The sequence below is a fragment of the Larus michahellis genome, chromosome 13, assembly GCF_964199755.1.
Source record: "Larus michahellis chromosome 13, bLarMic1.1, whole genome shotgun sequence".
Classification (NCBI taxonomy): domain Eukaryota; kingdom Metazoa; phylum Chordata; class Aves; order Charadriiformes; family Laridae; genus Larus; species Larus michahellis.
The window spans coordinates 5078645-5097833 of NC_133908.1; the positions used below are offsets into that span (position 1 = coordinate 5078645).

Genomic DNA, 19189 nt, shown 5'->3' on the forward strand with positions numbered 1-19189 from the left:
ACATTGCATCCCCAGATAACCCTGCAGTTGAAAATACAAAACAATCTAGCTAAAATTAAAACTGCTTCTTAAATCCTCTGTCTGATGTTGCCTGAAGCTTTTTGTTCAGTTTATCTTCACAAGGTCACTGAGACAGAAGAGTGCACTCTCTGAGCGTGTTGGCCTGGAGCCTTTCATATGGATGCTTCCATTTAACATTTGGGATGGTCTTCTCTTCCCTTCCGTCCCTTCCTTTTTACTCCTCCATTTTCTGTGTTTCTCTACTCTCCACTTTTGAGCTTAGGATCCCTCAGATCAGTACATGTAGGAATAGAAGCTATCCTTTTTTTATCACCTTAACATGTAATCACTAATCACAAGCTTTCTGGGCACCCAGGCTGTCACAGACCAGAGACTGCTGGTCTGTCTGCCACACGTGCTGCCTGCAGCACTGTCCTCTTCTTTGCTGTCATCTTGCCACATAGAATATTTGTCTTGCAAAACCATGTGTTTGAAGCAAATTCTGTTTCTGCCTCTTTTAGTGGCTTGCAGTGTCATCTGGGACTACTCGCTTAAGATCAAAATAGTAAATTCACATTTGTTTGATTATTTTTTTTAATAGTCAAGAACAGAAAATTTCAGTTCAGATTAATAGCGACTGTGTGCTCTGGGAGACATCCCAGGTGTTGTAAGGTGAGCTTCCATTAAGATATCAAAAATTGGAAGCCACTTTGGAAGATTGAAGCCAAAGTTTAAGATCTGATAAAGGGCATAAGCATCTATGAGTTTGGCACGTGCTGTCTAGAATGAACACAGAATCGGGAGTCTTCTCTTCCTGTGCAGCAAAAAACTGAGAGAGAAGAGCAGTGTGAAAAGGCTTTGTGCCAAGTGAGAAGCTGGCCCTAAACTTCTGAGTTTCATTTTCTCCAGCTCTGCCATGGGAATAACTGCAAATACTTTATTCATAGATACATGTTAAAAAATAGTAAAATGTCCACTTGAATGTTGCTAATTATCAAATATAGTAAAACTGCTTCTATGTATGAGATCTGTAGGCAGCACACTTTTCATTTGCAGCAAGCTGCTGCAAGAAGCAAACAGCTGTTTCCAAACTAGTTAATTAAGTTACGGCAAAAACTAGATTATTAGTTCAGATAGCTCAGAATTCCTTTTCCTCTTTCCTTTCTGCATTAGGGAACGTAGACTGAACAGTAGGCCACATAAGTTACTATGTAATCTGCTGTGTAAAAAACCCCGTATTTAATACCTCCTTAACGGGGATGTTAAGATGGATTAATTATTCTTTGTTCTGGTCTCTGAAGATAAAGGGTAATTACTATTAATTATCTGTAATTGAAAAATTGCTCCTTCACAAAGAAGCCAATAGCATTAGTGGGATTTTAACTTCTTGCTGCCTATAGTGAGGTGTACAACATCCTATGTTATGGCAAAGACTGCCATAAACTTCAGAATGGCCTCAGAGAATCTTACTCACTTCCTAGCCCACACCTGAGACCAGTATTTTCACATTTTTTACAAGGGCAGAGCACTTTCAATTATGTAAGTTTAGTAGATTGGTTAGCCTGAGAACTGAAATTCCTAACTGCCCTGCCGATTTCTGTTTTTAACTAAAAATCCTCAAAATATTTAGGTGCATAACTTCCTTTGACTTCAGTGGGAGTTGGGCACCTTCATATGCATGACAGTCTGAAGCTCTCTAGACCTCAGTTTCACATTGGCAATAGCAACATTTTTCTACTTCAGGGAGTGCTACAAATAAATTAATGAGTTGTTATGCACTTAAATAATATAATAATTGAGATAATAGAAGTTCTTACGACATAAACAGCCTAATCTGAGCTACCTTCAGATATGAGTTGGTGTAGGGGCTGCTCTGAAACAAAAATGATGTGTCTATGTTGCTTGTCCTGTAAATCTTTGCTCTCTGCCTTTTCTTTCCTTTGAATTCCCATGTGCAGCTTAAGGCAGGGTCCTATTTTGCAGTAAAATAGATCTGTTCATGTTTCCATATGCTGAACAATCCTTTTTCTACATGTCTCTATGTTTAACTCCAGCAGTCTAGAGCAGCACAGGATCAGCGATGTCTTCTGCAGAGCACTCGCCTGCCTAATGAGGGAGGCAATGAAAAACATTTTCCAGTGCATCCATCACTCAGCTGCTGTAGCGCTGAGGCGAGAGGACAGGCATCCTGGAGCAACCTTCTATAATCCGAGCTTGCTGCCTGGCTCTGGCAGGGCAGCAGCAAGGCATGCAGGGGAAGACGGGGGCAGCCGTGGAGCTGCTTGGTGGGGTACAGCCGGGGCTCCCCTGGGCAGCTGCAAGGTCTCCGCTTGTGCTGGTGTCAGCTTGGCGCAAAGAGTATGTCAGTCACTGACTAGTTGTGGCACACGGGTCTCAACTCATTGCCTGACCCACTTTGACAGAGACCTCCCCACCTGTCTGTTCTTGCCTAGATCCAATTTTAGCTGCAGCGTCCCACTGCCCAGCACAGTAAGTGAAAGCCCCTCAAAAGCAGAGCAGGTTGCAGTGTATAAGTGCAGATTTGGGTGGGGAGAATCAACAGCGACTCTCTTTATTTCTGCTGTGCTGACTGGGGGTGCTCACAAAGACCAGTAAGTGCAAACAGATTTCCACAGGCAATGGTTGTTATAAATTGAAGAACACAAAAAGCACTGGCAGCATTTGACCTATTTTGGGAAGCTTCTGGGGCTTTTTACTTTTATTTTGTTAATTTTTTTTTCTAAAGATATGCTTGTACCTGAGTCAAAGAGACTGTAAATATTTGTCACTTTTCCTAATTATGTGCATTGTGAAGACAGAAGCCAACTAAAAAATATTTTGCTGCATTTGCTAGGCTGATTCCACCAGTTGCCCTGAGGGCAGGGGTGGTTGAGCTGGCACTTGAGATGAATTCTGCCTGCTGCTGGGTGGTCCCAGGCTAAAGTTCCTGGTGATGCACATAGCAACCTTCTTGCAGTGCTTGATGGCATTTGCCACAGTTTGGTGATTTGGGGGCAATTGACCCAGGGCACATCCCTCAGGCTACCTCAGTGAAATTTCATAGTGCTCATTCTGGAACTCAAGCAGTTGTTGCTATGTGACCTTCTCTGTCCCTGTTTCATACCTGTGATGCTTAAAAGATCATGTTTATCCTGCTGTAACATTAGTGACTTAATTAGAGCCGAATTTGGTCCTACTGCCTCTGAACATGAGCAGCTTCCATCAAGTCATCTAAAGGATCAGATCTGGTTTCTTCTCTCTCTCAGTACTGGTGGCATCTGGTTTCATTTTCCATCTTTCCTAAGGGAGCTCACTTTTCCCCACATTTCAGCATATGCCTGTTGTATGTCAGCGCCCTGGGTTGCCCATGTCTCAGTGCCAAGCCAAGTACCACTCTTCCAGCCAGCAAGGTACAAGTTGGTGTAGAGACAAAACATGAGACACATCAAGAACTGGTCTTGTGGACTGTGCATAGCTTAAAACTAGTACCTGCTTATGGGTCAAGACACTAAACTCGAGACAGCTAAGTGTGTTTTGTTGTTTTTTTTTTTTCCCTCTGCGTAGGATGTGTAGAGGTAGCAAGATTTTCATCCTGTAGTGTCACAGGAGCCAGTGTTTTTACACAGCATGGTCCCTCTTCGCTGATACTGTAACAGGCGTCTAAGGGACTTCTTGGGGTAAATAACAGGGTGGGTCACTGCTGGTGAAATAGCAGGGCTAGCAGAGGACATGGTACTCCCAGCATCCTAAATTGATGTCCAGGACTGTCTGTGTGACATCCCCATTTATTTCCAAATATGCTGACATGGGTAATTTTCTACGTGTGATGATTTGTCTCCAGGAGATGGATTGATTCTTTTAATTTGTTCCACCTCTTCGCCTTCCCTGTCCCCAACCCAACCATTTGGCCAAAACAAAATTCCCTCAGCTTTGTTTGTGGCACACAGAGGGACAGCTATTTAAGCAATAATTATTAAGTTATTTTTTGTAAGATGTAGGATTTTAAAAAAGTGTAGAGATGGTGATTTTGAGTGTTGATTAGATTCCCCTAAAACACATATTGAACTTCAGCTCTCAACATTTTAATGTATATTGCTACAAAGATAAACCTATTGCTTGAAAAGGCATACTCTCTATTATTTCTCTATTATTATAATGTTACTCAGTACTGTAAGACCAACATCTGTGAGTCAGATCACAGACACTAACAAAATAATTTAAAAATAATTTTATTTAATTAATTTACTTAAATTGTACATGCTGAGCTCTTTTATTTTTGGAACTTGCAGGATGCAGGTGTTTCTCTGTAAGTGTGGGGGCAAGCAACTTCATTAGTCTTTTCATAGCCTCTTAGTATCAGAGACTGATGGTGTCACCTTACATTGCAGCTCATTTTTCAATAATACTGCAGCAGTTTATAATATGTATATAGAGCTCCTGCTTCCGTTGATGTTCCCTCCTACTCTGCCCCGTATCCTCCAACAGAAAGATACCACAGTGACAAACACAGAAAATTGAAGGACACATACTAAATCTCAGGTTCAGTTCTTTAGTGTCTTTCACACATTATAGCTTTATAGAGGAGGTGATGGTTAGAGCACAGGGTATAAGTAACTTTAGATTAAGTAATGGACTTAAGGACTTCATATCCAAGCAGACTGTCTTTCTGGCTGTCAGTGCCGTGTAACCGTATCACCGATATCCAGTCTGATGTTTTCTTTATTATTATTCATAAGCTCCCATGCTGAACAGCAATCAAACTCTTCAGGCTGTGCCGTCTTGGGGATTATCACGCTTGCAGGGCGGTTAAAGTCACTTCGCCTCGAGTCTTCTGCCTCTGAAAAGTGCCCAAGGCTAATCACTGTGAAATGTGACGCCTGTCATGTCTTCTTGCTCAAGTATGTGCGGCAGGCCTGTCATTCACTAAAAGCCTTAACATCTGTTATTACATGGTAATCCTCACGCATCAGGCTTCCAAATAAGAAACTGGTGGAGCCCAGCAAGGTATGGCTCAGCCTTAGTTTGCATAATTCCCAGAATGCAAGGCAACTTGCTCTCCCTTCTGAAATCATTAATAAGCAATAAGAATATTATATAAGCTGGCATCTTTTTTTAAACCATGATAATTTCAAATGCTATTATAATTAGGACGAAGATGAGAGTTTGAGCTGGGGGAGGGAACAGACAAAGGATTAAACTGATCTCCACCATGACGTTAGAAGGTGGCTTTGTCTATTATATCCTACTTTGGAAAATAATGGATATGCTTTAGGCACATGAAAAGGCAAATAGACAATTTATTTAAAAGTATTAATCCTTTTTATCCTGAAATGTTATCTCTTGCCATAAATAGGATCACAGCTTTCCAGTCCACTTATATTCTGACTAACTGACCCTGCAGAGAGAGCCTGAAAAGCAATATAAGTTTGTGTTGTATCCTGATGACTATCAACTCCGTAGTGGGTTGGATAAAGCAGACAAAAATGTTCTGTTACTGAGAATATCTCTGTTTAAGGCAGTGACTGCTAGCTGATTGCAACTATGGTGCTACCACATCGCAAGAGGTGCGGCCTCTCAGGTAGCAGGTCCCAAGCCATGACAGATCGGATGTGATATTTTCATGAAGAAAAATTTAGTGTCTATATCAAGCAGGCAGGATTTGCTGGAGAAGGAAAACCGAGTGAAAATATGGTTTATAGATGTAACTAATAGTGCTGCTTTCTTTAGAATAGGGAAGATTTAAAAAGTCACTTGTCAAAATCATTTTCCCTCTAATGCTGCAGCAGCCCTCAGATCTGAGCATGTTCCTGATGTTCCCCCTCACTCACATGCACGAACACGGGGAGGCAGGCAGGAGGAGGCAGCTGCACTGACACACTATGGGGTTTGCAAGAACATGATGGCAATTTAGCAGAACGATTAAAAGATTGCAAACATTTATTAATAGCTTTGCTGCTGCAGCAGCTCTGCCAGAGAAGCCTTGCTTCCTCAGGGATGCTCTTACCTCCTGCCCGTTCCCTCCCAGAGCTCTAGAAATTGAAAAGTCGGGTTTGGACTCAGTTTCAGTTTAAAGCCACAGTTATGCACGATACTGCAGACCTCTTTATCCCACTGCCCAGGGGAGGGGATGGAGGGGAACTTGAGTATGAGAAAGAAACAAGAGAAGGTATGCAGAGCAAAAAGAAAGGATTTTTTTCTTTACAGCTATTGCTTGGCCTTTCTTTTCTTCCCTGTGCTCCTCTCCCTTTCTCTCATTGCTCTTCTTTACCCACTCCTTCTCCTCTCCCTTGGAACAGAGTGACTTTTTGTTCAGTGTATTGGCAGTAGATTCAGATGTGAGTCTACGGTGTCTTTTTGATACTGTATGACAAAATCATTAAAAGAGGGGAATAAAAGCAGTATTGGAGAAGATCTGCTGAAAGTTCTGCAGAGCAATACAATTTCCTAACACAAGCACAACCAGTTCTTTTGCGATTCTCATGACTGTCGTTGTTGTCTCTTCAGCTTTTATACCTTTAACATTGGGGAAAGGGGAACAGGTAAAGGTTCACTACCAAAAAAACCCAAAAACGGGGGGGGGCGGGTAAAGAAAGGAAAGGACAATTGGCTGAACAAGAAATCACCTTATACTTCATGGCTGATCCTGCTGAACAGCAGTAAGCACTGTAAATGAGATGGGCAATTCTGATGTTTGAGTGCACAGTATCTGAGACATTTTTATCCCACAGACCAGATGATGGGACTGACTGATACAAGTTTCCAACAGGAGGATATTTATCCTACGCATATGGTGACCTCCTCCATATTCCTATCCACAGTGGAATAATCAGTTTCTTTCACTTTTTTTTTAAACTGGGACCTAAGAGAAACTGGAATGTCTGGACGGCCTAAAAGGAATAAATTTTTTTTGCTAAGCAACCATGACAGAAAATATGAATGCTTGTGTCCTTGTCGTTATCTAAAATCTTGCTTGTAACTGGGTAGGATGACAGTGCATCTCAACCATGGCTTTTCCTGTACAGCATGGCCAAGTGACTGGATGTGCCATTGGGCATTAGCAGCTGACTACCTGTGCTTGAGGTTTTAGTTCCATCAGGAGAATTTTTCTTCTATTCATATACACAATTTAATCATGGCACTTTGCAATTTAAGAAAAATCTCATTGCATAATCACTACATCTCTCCTTAATGCAGTACAATAGGCGGAAGGGAAAATGAAGTGGATCCAGTGGGTCTGAAAGGAGAAAAAATATGATGGTGGGAGGATGCAGGAAAGAAAGTAGAGTTGAATTATGGGTCCTGGATTATTCTTACCTGAATGAGTCTGCTTTGGGTTGATCTGGCTTTTTTGGAACTGCTTTCCCTATTCCTTGAAGTTTTCAGTTCAAATATTTCCTTCATCAGTTTTCAAGTGTGGTGTCCGATTTGGGACTTGACTAGCATGAATTTTTGTCTATTGCAAGGGGATGTTGCTCGTGAAAAACATCTGATTATGTCTGTTCACTTTTGTATACTATACTCTTCGTGGGATGACCTGGGAAACTACATAACCTGAGAGATAAGTGTAAGCCCCACAGAAAACTTTCTCCCTTGGGATGTTTAAGGAAAGTCTGTATAAATTTTTGCAGAGTTTGGCAGGCAGCCTCTAGGACCTTAAAAAGGCCTGATTTTCTAGGGAACAAGTATCATACTTTGAATATTACTAGTCTAAAAGACAGAGAACCCACCTGCAATTGTAGTTGATACCACGGATGCATTAGGACTAATTGCTTCTTCACTTTTTGTCTTTAGGAGCTGGAATTCCCCATGCCCAGAGTAGCCAAAGAATGACATAGATGAGGATGAAGCAGATCTGGACATTGGGGAGGTACCTGTTATGAGGTGAGAAAGGATATAGATAGGATCCTGCAAAAACCAGTTCAACAGAAGGAACTACTTTCAGAGATACTTTCTGTCATTTCTTGTTTAATGTTTGCAAATGTCAGGCCTTCCCAGGTAGTAGCAGCTATATAGCTTCAGCTGCTCTGTCAAAGTTATAATCCTTTCCTAGGAGCAGCTGTTTCATTTGCATTGGTTCCAGTATCTTTAATTTCCAAGTTTGCTGTGTGCGGTAAGAGGATGTTTTACAGTCTTGGGACAATTAGGACACCTGTTGGTGCAATTGTTTTGTTGGGTTTTTTTTTCATGTCCTGAAAGGCTGTTTTGGGATGTGTTGGCCTTTACAAATATTTGAAGGAAGAAATTGTATTTCGTCAGTATTTCCCCTGCTCCCAGCAGAACCTCAACCCTCACTAACGCTCTTGCCTCCCATATACTTCATTTTCTTTTTACTAACTATTTTATTGCTCATTAATAAAAATGTATGTTGTACTTCTTAAGTATGGGAACCACCATCCTCTCTGTTGTGGAGCATTCACTGTAGCCTTTGCCATTGGCATTCCCTGTCATTGTTAGGACAGATGCTCACTCTGGGTACACTGGCCATATCTCTTGAATGAATCGGAATTGTATCTTTGCAAATGAGCAAAGAATTTGCTTTCTCATGTATTGAGGTATCCCTCTATGTCCTGCGTCTTGTACCGGCTACTATGTCTGCATCCAAGTGACAAGTAACAGGACTATAGCTATGGTTAAAATAACCTGCATTGAGGATCAAATACACAAAGGACAAAAGTGTTAAGTTTCTGAATTGATAAATACATTTATTAGTGAGACTAAAAAATCCTAGAGTGCTAAGAAATGAATGAAATTCCAGGAGTTCACTTATTCTGTCCTTCTTCCATCATTAAAGGAAGATAAGGGTTTGTCATTGTTACCAAGGGATTGACCTTTGCGATTTTCTTTCTTAGCCATCGTACAACACAGGAGCTGGGGACAGGACTCAGGTACAGCCCAGATACATCCTTGAGACACAATTAGTCCGCAGCTGTACAACCTTTATAAAGCTTGGATTCCATAGAGAGGTTACAGAATATAGCGATCAATAGCAATGTGGATAGGTCTTTTCTAACTGCAAAATTTAGAGATGAGAGAAGAGGTGATGAGCATGTCCCTTCTGCGCAGTGAAAAGTAAGGAGGTGACTATCTTCTGTTGTTACACACTGGGACCTGATATGGGAACATCACGAGAGAAAACAGATATTCTTCTTTGTATCCTTGTTAGGAGATGGAGAAGAGGTAATAATGAGGAAAGGGAGGAGAGGTTAGAGGTGATAGCAGAAAGCAGAATTCTCCTTTTATGGATGCCAGGTCCCAGTAAATAACTTTCTAAGTGCTGATAAGAAGGTAGAAAGCAGGCCAGAGGTCTTTTCAAGGTTTAGGTTCTTCTATGGAGTAAGTCCCTTCTGTTTAGAAAAAAAAAAATCATCAAAGATAAAATATTCCCAGACACATGCATATAGAAATGATGAGGCTGCACACGATGAACTTACAAAATTCAATTCTGAAGTGGATTGTTTTAAAAACTCTATCAGAACAAAGTCATTAACTTTTAACAGAATGTACTTTGTTGATTTCATGATGAATTAAAAACTGGAGGGAAAATGAAAAGGCATGTAAAGCTGCATCATCCTCTGCCTCCATTGAGACAACACTGTATAACCTCTGCTGGTAGCAAAAATTCTGCCAGACTTTATCATTGTTTTGCGTCACAGCATGACCCGAAAGCAAACATACTCTCTGCCATCACATAGTACAGTGCTGGGGATCACTTGCAGAACTACGGTGACCACATAGCTGGGAAATATTGCTCTTGTCAGCACTACTGAATGCTGACAAACCAAGGAACTGAAATGTTTTGTGTGGATCTTCATCAGCCTTGCCAGTTTTCAGCTCCAATAACAGCTATGTGTGAGTTTTATTTTTCAAGATTCTGCTTGCAAAGGTTTGGCTTCAACTGAACTGTAGGATATTCTTGATTGCCTGTCCTGTTTTAGCTCACTGTTGCCCTGAGCTTGCTTTCTCACATAATACTTGAGTGAGCCATGGGTCACAGCCATTAAGCTTAGTTTATGGAAAACATACCAGAGTCACTTTGATCACATAACCTTAACCTCTCCATTTGAAAGAAATGTAGCACTAGGAGATTTCCTCACTTTCTAGCTCCAAATTTTTCTTTTTTTATAACAGTAATACTGGTTTCTAGACCCTGCTTATGTTCTTCTTTGGTATACACTTTGTATTATCCTCCCCACCTGGTATTCTTTGCCTTCTTTTTAACCTAGTATTGGTTTAAATTATTTCCCCTACTACAAGTACTCACTCCCAACCCCTCCAATCTCTGCTAATCACAGCAAATTTGGTATGTTTGTCTTGGCTAGGGCTGGTGCTTTACTTACTTAGATAGGTGGTTATCCTAAAGCTCATGAAACATCTATCTTTATTGTCTTAGGCTTGAGAAAGGACATGTTTCAGGAGAGCTCCATTTGCCTCTGAATAAAGCCCCCATGAACAAAGCAAATAATCACTAGAATTCCTTTACTCTGGGCACCTGATGTCCTATGCAAGTGCAGGAAATCACACAGGGGAACACTCTGCTTTCCTGCAACAGGACTAGAAGAGCAACAGCTGTCTACAGCTGTTTGTGCATTGTCTTGTTTAGAAGAGGATGTGGTTCCCAGGTGAGTTTCTCTCACTGGAATAAGCAAATCTATATCTGACTTTTCTTGTTAAAATCCTCACATTCTTTCCTCAACTAGAGGTGAGGCTTTGTCAGCTCACCTACTTGTTGCTGTGTCCGTTCACTGAACAATGTCACCAAATCTTGGTAAGGAGAAGTTCTTTGTAAGTAGAACGAGAGGTTCACTTTCAGAGATCTGCTCAATTGTTTCCATAAGAAATCAATTTAAGGGATTAGAAGCTCCAGTTGAAAACCAGGGTGGCATGGATAATGGTGTGCACAGAGGGGGCTGAAATGCCAGTGTCGGTTTCTAAGCGCTCTTGATGGGTTTTACATTATTCTTATTCACAAAGTGATGTGGCTTTTGGGTGTTCATGAGTAATGAGTAGAGCTAGTTTGTTTAGCGTCCCTGTCCCCCAAGGCCACTGCCCTTTGAGAGAGAACAGTGTGTACCACTGCTTTTGGCAGCCACGCTCCCAACCTGACGCAGTCGGTTTGGGGGGGCCACAGAGCCGGCAGAGATGACTCATTCCGCCTCAGTGGCTCATTGAGGAGCTGCAGGGAGAAGCTATTTATAACCAGACCTTTCAGGTTCAGTGCAGCAGCATCTTCAGCAAGAGGAGGGGGACAGAATGGGGATGGCACATAAGACTTTTCAGATATAGATCAACCCCCACCCCAATATTGTAGCCCCCAGCTGACTTCAGCCAGCCCTTTTTCCCAAGCCTTTTGCTCAACTGTCTGGGTGCCCTGGTCCTAGTGTAAGATTCTGCTGATAACTCATCAGCTCCTCAAAGAGCAGGGAGACAATTCTGAATAGCATCAGTGTGAACAAAACACAAACTCTTTCTACTGTAGCTGCTAAGCTGGCTTTTACTGATTCTTTCTGACCCATGGCCATAGCATTATCACCTTTTCTTTTTCTCTGTCCATGTTTGTCCCTGGCTTGCCATTAAGATGAGCTCTTTTCATGGGTGTTTTCCAACAGTCTTTACGCTGCCAGCAAATGCCATTTAAACCTCATGAGGTTTGTCCTATATACAAGCTAACACTATTAATTTATAAAACTGTAGTTGTTTTTATGATTTTGCCATGGACTCATTTAATCTTTAGGTGCTTCCATGACTCCATATGTGAAACAGAGATAATGATACCCCCTGGGTTAAGCACAGTGTGATCTATAGCTATGAAACACCACCTAAGTAGTAGTATTATTACTAGAGAGAGTCGCAGAACAATAGGAAAGCATATTACACAACAGTAGGGGACAGCATGTGTTAAAGAAAATATTTACTACAAACACATACGTCTTTGTATCTAGGTAACTGTGGCCTTTATCTTGAAGCATATTAGCATACATTAAAATGACTGTTTTATGTTAAACTTCTTCAAGTTGTCTGTCCTCTTAACTGGCTTTTGAATTCAAAGCCACACATCACCAGTGTTCCTGTTGCATGAATGCTTACCTTGTTCTTGTTCTACCTCTGCCCTCTTCTTAAACCAGTTTGCGCATCTGGAACTGGCTTGCGGTTAGACAGCTCTTTGGCTCCTGTCATTCTGTAGACTTCTTCCCATAGCTTAAATGCTTCATATTTGGCTATTCATCTTCTCTTTTTCTTCTCTCTACTTCTCTCTTCCTACCTCTTCTTCACTAAATAGACAACTGGCTCCACAGTATACAACTGGTGTACACTTAGATGAGTATAAAGTCTCAGCACATTGTTAAGGCTGTTTGGTAGATCCATAGGTTTTTTTGATATTCTGTCTTGTGGCTGTCCTGCATCACTGTGCTATGGACCCAGAGGTATATTGGCCTTTTTTACAGTGTTTATTATCTTCATACAGAAACTGTAATATAAATGATTCTTGCCTTCAGTTTTGGCAGCCAGCTAAAGGGGAAGCCTACCCTGGATAAACCAAACAGTGCTGTGATGAACATTTTTTTTTTTCTCAAAGCCCAGTTACAAGACTGTAGAGATTTGTGAATGTGAGACGTACCTTATATGCTTCAGCTCATAATCTGGACTGGAGGTGGCCTCTGCACAGTGACCTCAGATCTCCCTAGCTGCCACGTTATTTTCCTGAATCGCAGTTTTGTTTTGGAAAAAGTAGACCTCTGGCTCTTATGGTTACAAGTAAGCCTCTGAAACATCAAAAAAATGTATCTGGTGCAGAGATATTTGTATTGGGCATGAAGTGTCGTGGTTTGTTTTTTTTTTTTTTTTTGAGTGGTAAACTAAGATGTGCAGTGATTATAGCTATGTCAGCTTTGCTCCTTGTCTGTTTCTTCAGCAAATTTTACAAAGTAGATAAAATAGTTCTTAGAGCTGTTGGTTTATCTTTTCAGCAGCTGCCTTGTCTTCCCTTTTGCACCTCAGTCGCCTGTGAGTACACTGTACGTAGTGCAGCCAGCTTCCCTGTGTGTCTCAGCACCTCCCCTTTGCCCAAGGCTTGTGACATTCTTGAACAGACCCCTGGAAGGGGATCCCAAGAATGGGTGCTATGGCCAGAGAGCGCACAAGGAGATGTGTCCAGGTTTGGCAAAATGAACCTAGAACTGAGAGAGCCAGGAGGGGAAACCAAGAGTGTGCATACATGTCAGAGACTGAAAGGATTTACCTCCCTGCATTTCCAATTGCTTGTTTTCTATCTGGGGAAAATCCCTTTTGACAGCCCATGCGGTGAGCTTCTAATTCCTGTCTCCGGCTCATTTTTCACTTCAATCCCTCAGCGAACGGATTTTAATGCTTGATGGATTCAAACGAAATTATTTCCGTTCCTGTGGCTTTGCAAAAGCCTCTAGGGTGTGTGTGTGTGCACGCAGGGGAGGAGGGATGGGGCTTGTTTTCGTTACACTCCAGTAAGCCTTCTCTCCAAGGGAAATGTATTTCATTTCTTCATTTAGGGCTTTCTTGCTGATGATTCCTCCCATGCTGTCCTCCCGGCTCTTGGGTCACAGAAGGACCCATAAAAGATTTGTTGTTTTGAGGGGTACAGGATGCAATGTTCCAGATCAGTGTTTCTGCTGCAAGTGGGGATTCAAATAATAGGACCACGCTGTGCTTCCAGGAATAGCACTGGATTGGGGTGAATAACTGTGGGAAGACTTTCCTATTCCCTAGCTCTAGTTGTGAGTGAGACAACACCACAGGCTGAGAGATGGGGTTAGTGACTGAAGCGTTGTATGGGTAATCAGCAGTCTTTACCATAGACGTCTTGTTTGAACATGTGTACAACTCACCATACTGCTATTGTGATGGACAAGTATTGCTTTTTATTACAATTTCCAGCCTCTCCTGCCGGCAGAAAACACTGTAGGGAATTGTGCAAGAGCTCTGCTTGCATAATGTTCAGTAATCAGTCAGAATTTCAGCTGCTCAGCCACAATGTGTTTCTGCTGGGCTTCTTCCACAGAGTTCCTGTGTCTGGGAGGCTAAACTATTTAAATGCTCAATATCTCACCCTTTTATCGAAGCCAAATCTTCATCATAATAAAAATTAACAAAGCAATCTTTCTATGATACATGGCTCTAATAAATACTTAGAACCAGCATGCTAAAGATCCTCATTATTCTCTGAAGGATTTAGAGTGTTGCATGAAGTTGACAATGTCTCTCAATGTATAAAACTACTGTTGTTAGGGTGTGCTAAGCCCACTTGGTGATACCATATCTAGATTAAGTTGTTTCAACTTATTATAACTGCTACCAAGCTGTCACTTGCTCAGGCAAGAAAAAATCTTGGAAATGCATTGTGGTTCCTCTTCAGTATATGCCTATCTTCTAGGACAACCTCCTATGTCCACAGTCTTCTGTGAATACTTGTTTAGAGCTATTGATTTGCATCCTAAATGTATACCGTGTCATGTTTATAAAGCTGGTGGATCCAGGGACTACAAGGTGTAGCTTGCAAGTTTGTCCCATTTCACAGAATCATAGAATGGTTAAAGTTGGAAGGGACCTTAAAGACCATCCAGTGCCACGCCCCTGCCCTGGGCAGGGACACCTCCCACCAGCCCAGGTTGCTCAAAGCCCCATCCAACCTGACCTTGAACCCCTCCAGGGATGGGGCAGCCACAACTTCTCTGGGCAACCTGGGACAGGGGCTCACCACCCTCACAATAAAGAATTTCTTCCCAACCTCACATCTAAATCTGCCCTCTTTCTGTTTAAAACCATTAACCCTCATCCTATCACTACACTCCCTGAAAAAGAGTCCCTCCTCATCTTTCCTGTAGCCCCTTTAGGGACTGGAAGGGGCTCTAAGGTCTCCCCGGAACCTTCTCCACGCTGAACACCCCCAACTCTTTCAGCTTGTCCTCACAGCAGGGGGGCTCCAGCCCTCTGATCGTCTTCATGGCCTCCTCTGGACTTGCTCCAACAGGTCTGTGTCCTTCTTATGTTGGGGTTCTTCTTTGTTTAAGTTGGGCCCCCGATGAAGCTGACTTACTAGCTGAAGTGACTGGTATTACTGGTATTATCTATCTCTCTATATTATTGCAAAACCTCAGTTCCTCTAACTTCAGCTTTTTTCAGTATAAGTGTTCTAATTTTTTGTTTTGTTAAATGTATAGTCTACAGGTGAGAAGCCCTATTTTATTGATGTGGGTTTCTAATATATTGCCTCAGAGACTGTTAGCTTGCGTTATAAATACTCAAAACTACACATAAAGCATATGTTTAAGTTTTAGTTGTAAATACAGTAATAGCATTTCAAGAATTATTTATTTTTATCTGGTTAATACGTTCTTGCTTGTAATTGTATGTTTATTTCAACATTGTCAATAATCCACAAGCTTTTGAGCCAGGGACAGTAAATTGAAGTATTAATGAACTTCGTAACTTCATTAATAAACTCATGCTAAATCTGTTAGGTAGAAGAGGACACTAATTTATAAACCAGTAGATACTGTCTAGCCTGAAAGCTTCAGCTACTTATTACAGAAACAGTATAGGCAAGTCTCCTTACATACCTTCAGATTGTAAAAAATTATATCTAATTGACATTTTCTGAAGGATCAATAAGAAGGTGAATTAACAGTGAGTAAAAAAGGGAGTTCTTAAATTTCTATCTTGTCTTTCTGCTGTAAAATGTGGAGATTTTACTGCAGAAGTAACTGATTCATTAACCTTGTACTTTTTCACCACAGAAAGGCAGTAGACAGATATCTGGAAAATGTGTTTTTTAAATACTCTCTTGTTTCAGCCAATGTTCTGGATTGCTTGTGTGCTATTAATAATGTTTATTAATATTTTGGTTGAACATTTTCCTAAGTCACCAGTGTTCCTTTTGCCAAAGGCGTGAGTTGTGAATCCAGCTGGATACCCAGTGAATTTACTTGCTGCAGATTAAATTATCTAATGTTAAATACATATTAGCATCTGACTGCACTAGTTTTATCAACAGCATTTGCCAATAACTGGTAACTTGTTTTAATAGTGGTTTCCACCACATTGTTGGAGTGAGGATAACGGAGACTAGAAGTTATCTATAGTGACAGAATATAGCATCAGTACCACTGGGAAAGCATTGTGTTGGGGTTTTTGTTTCACTTTTTGTCTCTTACTTAGTTGGTGACTCTGAGACCAATAAGCCTTTCCTGCATTGGAAAGGCTTAGAGATATGGCTGGCGTCTTTTAGCTGGAAAATCATTATCAAGCTTTTCTTTACATTTCATGTTGTACTCACCTTCCCAATTGTGTTCTGCCAGTTGCTCAAGTCTAGGGTTTGCCATGCGTTTGGCACGGTAAACAATGCTCTTAGCCACTACCCTTAAATATTTTTCAGTTTCCTATTTACTCATATATCTAGTCTCTATAATCCTTTAATGGTGACAGGCTTATGAGTGTAGTCTCTGAATTTTACCTGGATATCCCTTTTACTCTCTGTGTTTTTTTTTATTGGACATAAGACTGCTTCTGGCACCGTAGTCGCTTGTGTGCCATTGTCCAATTTAATAAATGTTTCATTTCCTTTCAAGCTGATAGCATATTCATTTATTACTGCAACACTGAACTTCCCTCTTATGAAGAGTTTACCTGAGGTTGCAATGCTTTGCTGCTGCTTGCAAAATTGGCGAAGCTGTCTGATCCATGACATTTCTTGCATCTTCTCCCATACACGAAATATTTTCTTGGCCTGTCCTGGTTGTCGAAGAGCGCGTGTTAGTCTACGTGATTTTGTCTTTGAACATTTCTCTCTCAGATCTGTTGCCTGGTGTATTTTATGTTTTCATTGTGTTTAAATATGACTTGAACTTAATTATGGACTGGATGATTGCCATAGATTTGTTCTTTGACCTTCTATCAGTCTTGAAAATTTTGAGGGAAAACCAATTCACTAATAAGAGGCCAGACCATAATTTGAATTTTCAGCAAAAATCTCAGGAGAGACACCCCTTAGTAATCTTTGAAAAGGTAAGAATCAGACAGGCACATGCATTTCTTCAGTTTCACTTTCCTTTTTTATATTTACCTAAAAAAACATCTTTTACACTTCGTTTTTGCATGAAGTGCAGTATCTCGTAATGTATACAGATTTCTAAGGGGTTTTCACTGCCAGAATTGGCTGGAACCTCTTAAACATTTCAAATGCATCAAAATTGAGTATTAAAAAAAATAAAGCTTTTGATTGTCTTCCTTTTTACTGACGTATATGGCTTTTAAATAAACAAGGATTTCTAGCACATACACATGCAATTTAGTATTTTCCCAATTGCCTTCTGTATTTCCAGACTTTCAGCTCTTCTGGGCATCTTGGTAGCTTCTTCTTTTCCATTCAAGTTACACTCTTTGGCATCTTTTTACTCCCGATACCATATGGCACTCCCTAATCCTTCTACACCCAAACTGCTTTAAAAGTTATTCCTTATTAACGACATATTTCCAGCTGTCTCTACTCGGAATGAAGGCTTTTGCCATATCCCTGTTCCTGAGCCTGGGCAACTAATCCAATTTGAGATAGTTAGAGTTGCCAGGTGGCCTGGGAGGGAACGTGCTCCAGGCACAGTCCCTGCAGTAGAAGGTATGGTGTGGGAATGGTATATTTGCAGAGGGGGTCAGTCCTCAGGTTTTTCCAAAAGGATGATACCTCATAAAAAGCATAGTCAGAATGCAGTCAATAGTATTTGCCTGATTACAGTATATTACGGAATGATATTTCTGTAGAACAGAATTAAACTATCAAAGTAATTGTTCCCATGAGAATTACAGGGAAATGGCTGGGGCTTTTAAAGAAAATACCCTTTAGGGCACTTCCTTGAAGAGATTGTTTTTGAAAAAAAAGAATCAAGCTCCAGAAAATAAATCTAATAAAATCCAGTTTGTTTACGTAGCATTGAGCCCTGTGGGTTTTGGTGCTAATTCCTCTTGGCCAGTGCACAGGTGTAAGGAGCTGACATCACTGCTGAGTGACAAACTCACTGAGTGTGAATTCTGTTCTCACATGCTCTTCCCAGGAAAGCCAGAACAGCCCCATGCGTATAAATGAGCAGATGCATTTTCACATTTGTGGGGAAACCCACTGTTAGAGCGCACATGGCTGGTGAGAGAAGCTCTAGACTGCACCCCTAGTTTGTTGTCTTTTGCTGCTGTGGACTGCAATCTCTGCATGAGTTGTTGTTGCTGCTATTATTATTATCATCATCATAATTTATTATTACTATTATGTGGCACTGCAGATCTATTCCCCTCCCTCCAAGATGCTGTTTCTGCCAGAGCCTTTGATCACAGCCAAGAAGACGGCTTGACGCTGTATGTATTCCCCTAGCCCACTGCAAAGTCCTAATCCTTCTAATAGCTGGAGGTTTTTGGTTTAAGTCTTTTATTAATATTCCATCTTCATTGTAAAGCACTTCAGTGATATCGAAAAGCCTTTCTTACGTAACAGCCTTATCCACACTTGAGTCCTTCAGAGCTGGAGTGTCAGGAAAAACCTCTGTTTGATCTGCCTAGTTTGTCATTAGTCCTCATGCCTTTAATGCACAAACCCATTAGAAATCAACAATATGTTTCAAATTTCTCAGCTCAGTCAATGTATATTTTTATGTATTTGATATTATTAGAAAGAGTAAGACTTGCTGTCAGGTACAGATTTAAGTGATGCAGTTAGCAAAGTCTCTATAAAGTCTTCTAGGAGCCTCGTTTGCAGCTGTAAATCATCTGGAAAGTGAAAGAAGCTATAGGAAATGGAGAGAACTGAAATATTTCATAAAGTGCCAGTGCTCATAAGATTCTACTATGCATTAGCTTTCTTTGAGCTGGGTAAATAGATGAGAGCGCTTGGAAACTGGGAACTACTTGTTTCCCCACTGTGAATATCACAGAAAGTCACCAAAATGGAAGAAAGGAGAGGCAGTTTTGCTAATCAATAATGAGACCGTATGAAGTACAGTTCTTAAGATTTTAATTCATTACGGAAGATCATTCCTTTTCCTCTTATACTGCTTCAGCTATTTCAGGCAATTGCCAGCTTTTCCCAATGTTTATATATTTCAGTAAAGCCTAGGAGTGAGCCTTAAAACTAACAAACTGGCATGTTTAGAATATGAACCTTCATGTTTTAAGGAAGGTT

General features: G+C 40.9%; 1 protein-coding gene across 2 annotated transcripts in view; it reads left to right on the forward strand.

Annotated features, from left to right (window-relative positions):
- The window catches only part of CABP1 (calcium binding protein 1), a 56754-nt gene that overhangs the window by 3479 nt on the left and 34086 nt on the right, over window positions 1-19189 (forward strand). For both annotated transcript variants that reach the window (XM_074606905.1, XM_074606907.1), the window contains exon 2: window positions 7792-7881. The gene's annotated coding sequence lies outside the window, so the exon portion shown is untranslated. The remainder of the gene's footprint in view (window positions 1-7791; window positions 7882-19189) is intronic.